Consider the following 8,037-nt stretch of genomic DNA (forward strand, 5'->3'; position numbering starts at 1 on the left):
GGTTAAAATCCTCAAGTATTTTGAGTCAATCACTCAATTTTGGGGCTACAATTTACCAAAAAATATTTTGGGGTTTTGAGTCAAGAAACCATGAAATTAATATCAAATCAGAAGAATTCTTACCTTAGATTTGTAGCAAAAGGATGGATTACACAAGTTACTAAGCTCCTGATCAACCCCTAAGACCCTTTTTTTAAGTCACCAATCTCCTATGGCTGCTAGGGTTGTAATAGAAATGAAAATTCCCTAAAATCTGCCAAAAAGCCCCTTTTATACGGTTTTAGATGGGCCCGCAAGGTCAAAATTTGTTTTTGACTTTCCGAACTCATTCAGACTCCATAGTTTTTCAAACAAACTATGTAAATTCACTAAATTTAATATCACGAATGCATTGGTGAAGCCAGATTTTCCATCCATGGTCATTTTGGCCACTTGTGGATCCTGTACCCATATATTTTAATTTTTGACTTTTCTACTAATGGGTCAAAATGAGCTCGGATGCTGTGGGATCCGAGCCAAGGGTCTATCTATCCTAAAATCGATATTACATAGCTACTGGTGTAGTTGAAATTTGCATCCAAAATCATTTTGCTTAATTTTTTGCTCGGCGGCCATTTGGAATCGACAAAGACTTCAAATTGGAAAAGTGGTTCTACAAACCAAACGAATCGTCAGGTAACCGAACTATCGGTTCCAACAAGTCCCTAATGACTTGGGATGGCTATGGAGGAGCTCTATCGGTGAAAATAAACACGGCCAATGACCTAAAGGGTCATTACAACCCCATACTTAGTTACTAGTATAGGTGCGTAAGTATGAGAACTAGGGTATTCAGAATTTCCCAAGCACAACTCCTTACATATCAAGAAAATATCAATTCAGACTTTCGTTCAACTTATAACTCTTATATTCCACCCCACTTCATCAAAAACAACTTTAGGTACATATATTTCTTTATTTCAACAGGACCACACCAACATGCACTCATACATATTCCCAATTTAACACTTTGACACAAGTGGATGCATAATTTCAAGCATAAACTCAGACAAATGGTACACATATCACAACATTGTAGCTACCACTAAGTGTGTGGAGATTTATAAGCCACCCCATACTTAGTTGCTATCATGGTAGTGTAACTTAACAGCCCCAAGGTACTTAGACTTCTCTTTTCATCAACGTACATCCCACATGCTAAATTAAGTGCCACAACATAACCCACGCCTTCACTACATATTTTTTAAATCATGCATGTTATCCAAATGTGTAATATTATACTAAAATCATATGTTATTAGTCTATTTCAACAACAATTGAACAAGCAAAGCACATGTAGCATAATAACACTCTTTTATAGCTCAAAAATTCTTTATGAACTCAAAATATCTTACTAAGTATCAAGCAAAGAAAGTTTATACTCCAATTATGCCCAAAATCATTTCACTTCTTGCACCTAAATAAGTAAAAGAAATAAGAATATGAGTACTTACCTTACTTGTCTTGAAGAAGATGAAAGAAAAGCTCCTTTTGTTTGATTAAAATTAACAAAAAATAAAAGAGAGTATAAAGCTTAGGGAATAGGGGACGGCGCGGCTAGGGTTACTATGGGAGAGGGGAATTAGGAAATAAGGGAGTATTTAAAAAGAAGAAGGAATGGGGGGACTGAGCTTTGAGATGTTAGCCCGAGTTGATGTAGGGTACGCATTGCATGGTGTAGTACATGTGGAAGCCCCCACATCGTGGGGCTTAACGCATAGGCTAGCCTTTACTTCGCCCTACTTAGTTCACCGATTTAGGCCTCGCGTCGCCTATACTATTTCACTAGATTGTGACTCACGTCACAGGCTTATCGCACACATATACTGGAATTTGTATTTTTAGGGGATATTTATCCCCCTTTTGCTTCCTATCCTTATACATTACCTTAGTGCATATTTTACTTACCTAACTGCTTTCTTTTAACAAAAATCCCACTTAGTTCTCATTCACCCTCATGCTACTAACTTTCTCATTCCTGCGCACTTAACAAAAATAACATAAGAAAAAGTAGGTTGCCTCCCATTCAACGCCTTAGTTTTGGCCGTGGAACGACACATCTTTTTATTTTTTTTTGTTTTTTTCTTTCTTTTTCTCCAAACAAATACGAATTAAACTACACTACCACATTTCATTCATGGTTTGCCTCTCACACAACACCTTAGTTAATGTCATGGCATGAACCAAATCAACTTTGTTCATCTACAAAGGTGATAGATGTATTGTGCTAATCCTCGTGATCTACCCAATAATGCTTACCTCTCTGTCCGTTCACCAGGATTTTTTTGCTCTTGTCCTTGATCCAAAGTTCAACAACTCCATGTGGGGTCGTTTTCACAACTTCAAATGGCCCAGACCACTTGGACCTTAGCTTACCTGGAGATAACCTCAATCTAGAATTGAACAGCAACACAAGGTGTCTAGGCTTAAAATCTTAATTCAACATATGCTTGTCATTCCATCTCTTGGTCTTTTCTTTGTATAATTTTGCATTTTCATAAGCATGTAAGAGAAAATCATCAAGTTTATTCAGTTTTAGCAATCGCTTCTCTCCAGTAGCCTTCAAATTGAGATTCAATTTTTACACTACCAAATAAGCTTAATGCTCAAGCTCCATAGAAAAGTGGAAAGCTTTTCCATATACCAAGAGGTAAGGAGAGGTCCCAATGGGCAGTTTATAGGCTGTCCTATACACCTATAATGCATCATTTAACTTCTTCGACCAATCCTTACGCTGTCCATTTACTATTTTCTACAATATCTACTTGATCTCAAGATTAGACACCTCTACTCAACTACTTGTTTGTCGGTGATACATTGTAGTCACCTTGTTCCTAACACCATATTTAGCTAACAAATATTTAAACTAAGTATTAACAAAGTGCATACCTCCATCACTGATAATCACTCTTGGTGTGCCAAAACAAGAGAAAATCTGCTTCTTGATGAACTTCATCATAACTCTTGCATTATTCGTGGGGAGAGCAGTAGCTTTCACCTATTTATACACATAATCAACAACCATCAGAATGTACAAAATTTCCATGAGATGGTGGGAATGGTCCCATAAAGTCTATTCACCACACGTCAAAGATTTGCACTTCCAAAATATTATTCAAGGGCATTTCATGCTACCTTGATATTATGACCATTCTCTGGCACTAGTCACAACTTCAAAAATAATTCACAACATCTTTAAATAGTGTGAGCCAAAAAAACCTAAACTATAATACTTTTTGAGTTTTCCTCTCTCCATCATGATGACCTCCATAAGGCGCCGAATGACAACTTTCAAGTATATTCTTAGATTCAACTTTTGAAACACATCTTCCCATTATTTGATCAACATCCTTCTTTAAGAAAAATGGCTCATCTCATACATAAATTTGAGAATCATGGAACAACTTCTGCTTTTGTTGACTAGTGGTCTCTGTAGGATAGACACCAACTACTAGTAAGTTTACTATGTCAGCATACCATGGAACTTCAGCTACATCTAATACCAGTAGTTTCTCATTAGGAAACTCCTCTTGAATTCAAAATATATCATCAGTTACATGACCATGACTCTCAAGTCTAGAAATATGACCTGCCACTTAATTTTTAGCTCCTTTTCTATCACAAACATCTAAATCAAACTCTTGGAGTAGAAGAATCCACCTAATCAACCTTGGCTTTGCATCCTTATTGTTGAAAAAATTTTGGATAGTGGTATGGTCTGTATGAATAATAACCTTTGTACCCACCAAGTATTATCTGAACTTATCAAATGTATACACAAAGGCTAGCATTTCCTTCTCTATGACTGTATAATTGACCTAGTTTGCATCAGACATTTTACTCACATAATAAATAGAGTGAAATACCTTATCCTTGTGCTACCCCAATAACGCTCCAACAACCACATCACTCACATTACATATTAGCTCAAAAGATAATACCCAATCAACAGGAATTAGAATGGGTGCCTTCGTGAATTTCTTTTTTAAACAATTAAATACTTTTTGGCAGTCAGCCCCAAAGTCAAACAAGGTCTTATTTTCTAAAAAATTGTACATTGGACCTGCTATCTTCTAGAAGTTTTTGATAAAACATCTATAAAATGTTGCATGCCCAAGAAAGCTTCTTACTCCTTTCACTGACACTGGATAAGAGAGATTTTTAACGACCTCTACCTTGGCTCTATCTACCTCAAGTCCTCTATGTGACACCTTATGACCCAGGATAGTACCTTCCTCAACCAAAAAGTAGCACTTCTCCTAGTTTAAAAAATGGTTGGTTTCTTCACAACGTGACAAGACTTTGTCCAAGTTCTGCAAGAACATATCAAATGAATTACCAAAGAAATGGAAAAATCATCCATTAATACCTCGACAAAGTCTTCAAATATATTATAGAAGATAGCCATAATTCATATATGGAAAGTAACTAAGATAGCCATAATTCATCTCTGGAAAGTAACTAAGGCATTGAAAAGATAGAAGGTGGTATTCTACTGGTCTTTAGTGCTATGGTTATCTATTTATACCTTGAATAACCATCCAAAAAATAGTAGTATACCTATCTCGACAATCTGTCCAACATTTGATCAATGAATGGAGTGGGATAATGATCCTTTCTTGTGACATCATTCAACTTTCTATAATCTATGTAGATCCTTCACCCAGTCACTATGCGAGTTGGAATCAACTCATTATCTTTGTTAGTAACAACATTCATCCCACATTTCTTTAGGACACAGTGTACAGGGCTGGCCTATTTGCTTTCGGATATGGTATAGACAATCCCAGCATCAAGCCACTTAATAACTTCTTTTATGACCACTTCTTACATCACCAGATTCAGTCTTCACTAGTGTTATATACTATCTTTGTATCCCTTCTCCATATATACTTTATGCATACAGAAAGCAGGATTAATTCATGTGATGTTTGACATCTACCATCCAATTACTTTCTTCCATTTTTCAACACTATCAATGCCTTTCTCACCTGCACCTCAGACAAAACTATAGACAAAATCAAAGGCAAAGTATCATCCTCACCAAGGAAATCATATTTTAAATAAGAAGAAAGAGCCTTAAGCTCTAGTTTCTGTGCTTCATCAACGAACAACTTTGGAGATGGTCCAATCGGTCTTTCCAACAGCTTAAATTCAATAACTCTAATGTCAATAAATGAAAAATCTATAATTTGCACCATTTCAAGTGCCTCAACATCACCATAGAGATCATACCCCATCAAAGCTCGCTCAAATGGGTCATTAGACAATAGAAACTGGTGCTTTGATTTAAGGTCTACAACTATTCTACCAGATAATTTTTCATATATAGCAAGCAAATTCATTGCCTTATACACATCAAAAACCTCAACCTTGTCATGAGCTCTCATGGTTATCTTCCCTACAACTACATCAATAAGAGATTGCCCAGTTGCTAAGAATAGATGTCCCAAATAAATGAAACGATTGGATTAACATCAAAATCAAGAATAACGAAATCCATTGGGAAAATAAGTGATATCACTTGCACCAATACGCCTTCAATGATCCCATCAGGTCTAGTAAGAGACCTATTAGCTAACTATATAATAATGGTCGTGGGTTTGGGACTCCCAAGACCCGTTTTTCTGACCTAAGATGTGGGCATGAGATTGATGCTTGCCCCTTAATTGTACAACAATCAAGTACTAATGGTTTGTCTGATAGTGATCTGCAAAGTGAAACTACCTGAATCTTTCAGCTTTGTGGGTAATTTATTTTGAATCTTAGATGTGCACTCCTCAGTAAGTTCTACTGTAGCATATTCAGTCATACTGTTCTTATTTTTCACTGTGTCTTTCATATACTTTCATACTTTGTAACACTTTGCAAAATATCAATAAGAGGAAAATTGACATGAACCTTCTTTAAAAGCTCTAAAAATTTCTTATAACTAGTTTCCTCTTTGTGCTTCTAAAGCCTTTAGGGAAAGGTGGAGGTAACCTCTTCTTCTCCACTTTGGTTTCATCACTTGTAATTTTTTTCAACCATTTTCTCCTTATTATTTTCAGCATCACCATTAATAACCTTGTGACTTACTTGCTCAGGTTCCAACTCTTTTAGCTGCAAACTACTCCTAGTAGTGACTGCATTTACATATTTTGGATTCTCCTCAGTATCACTAGGTAGACCTCCCTGAGGTCTAGTGTTTTTCGCTCCTACTATCTTACCAACCTAAATCTCTAAGTTCTTTATAACCGATTGTTGACTCTTCACATCTGCTACCAACTTTTCTTGAGTAGCTAGCAATAAGTTGTTTCAACATCTCTTCAATATTTCTAGAATGAGTCGTGTCCTGATTACTCTGAACCTACTTCTGCTGATTTTGTTGTACTGCCCCCCTACACTGATTATTATTCTATGCCTGATTTCTACCCTATGAGAAATTGGGATGATTTCTTAGATTTGAATTGTAATTTTTACCATAGTTCTACTGTCCTTGACCATTAGAATTCCCTATATAATTGATAGAATCTTGATTAATCAGATAAGCATCTGTTATCTCACACTAAGCATTCGCCTATTGAACTGCATTGGTTGTTGTTGCTGGTTGTGTAACCCCCAACTTCATACTGATAAACTGATTAGTTATCTAATTTTGTAGTGTAGCAAGTTAGGCTGATAAAGCAGTAAACTGATCTACCTCTAACACACCTGCAACCTTCTTTGGAGCACTCCTTGAGTCAATATGCCACTCAGGATTCCCTTGTAAAATCCAATTTAGTAGTGTGTATAATTCATCATAGGTCTTCTCAAGTGATCGCCCACCTACTGCCGAATCTAAGAGAAATCTTGGTGTTGGGATCAAGACCCTCTATGACAGTATGAACTAATACATCATTAGACTTATGGTGGTGAGGGAAATTTCTACGCATATCCTCAAATCTTTCCCATGCTTGGTAAAGATTTTCTCCTTCTTTTTGCCTGAAACTCAGAATCTCACTTCTCAAATATGTTGTTTTCCCTGATGAAAAAAATCTCATAAGGAATTTCCTAGCTAGATCATCCTAGGAAGTGATGGAGTTTGGTGGTTCAGCATATACCCACTTTTTTTCTTCCCCAATTAAAGAAAAGGGGAAGAGAATCAGTCTGACATAATCGGTAGATACCCAAGTAGGAATATAGGTATCACTGATTTTGAAGAAAGTCTGTATGTACTGCTATGGATATTCATGTGAGAACCCTACAAATTGTTCCCTCGAACACAACAATTGTACCACATTCTACTTTAATTCAAACTAACCACATGCCTCTGGCTTGCGGATGCAATTATTAGCATGGTTCATAAGTGGTATTTCCACTTCATGAAAAGGTCTGGCTTCTGCTCGAGCAGGCGCAATATGAACCGCCAAAGCTGTACCACATGCAACATTCAGATCAATTGGATCTAAAAGATTAGAATCTCTTTGCTCTGCCATTTTAACTTGCTGAATTAGATAGTAAGACCTTCACCTCTCATGAAATGCCTGTTCTAGTTTTGAATAAGGCTCTACTAACTCTCTATATCTTACCAGTCCAGTACTTCGCTGGTCCTGCAAAAGTCATCCACTGAGATCAAGCCGTTAACACTTAAACTTATTATCAAAAGACCAAAAATTTAGAAAATTACTAATTATACTAGTTCCCGACAACGGCGCCAAAAACTTATTATGGTCTAACACATATGCAAGTGCACGTGATCGTATAAGTAATAAAGTGACTAAGATAGTCGAATATCATAGCCACGAGGACTACTTAACTATCAATTCAACAAACTTTAGTTTTTGAAAAGAATGTATTAAGTGTTCCAAAGTATAAAGATGGTTGTGAAAATTCCTATAAAAATCTAATTAATAAAGAAATGACAATGTGCGGCAATAGTAATGTAAGAAAGGTTGTAAGCAATACTAGTGAGAATTTTAGGGTTGAGACACTTTTAACAATCTTATAAATCTCTATTCTTCTCGTAGTTCATTTGGT

At 36.2% G+C, this 8,037-nt stretch overlaps 1 non-coding gene across 1 annotated transcript; it reads left to right on the forward strand.

Annotated features, from left to right (window-relative positions):
* The first annotated feature begins 6,924 nt into the window (after positions 1–6,924).
* Positions 6,925–7,031, forward strand: LOC124889045. The gene has a single exon (XR_007047663.1). It is a non-coding gene; the product is annotated as a small nucleolar RNA R71 (small nucleolar RNA).
* Positions 7,032–8,037: the final 1,006 nt, after the last annotated feature.

Source organism: Capsicum annuum, chromosome 11 (assembly GCF_002878395.1).
Source record: "Capsicum annuum cultivar UCD-10X-F1 chromosome 11, UCD10Xv1.1, whole genome shotgun sequence".
Classification (NCBI taxonomy): domain Eukaryota; kingdom Viridiplantae; phylum Streptophyta; class Magnoliopsida; order Solanales; family Solanaceae; genus Capsicum; species Capsicum annuum.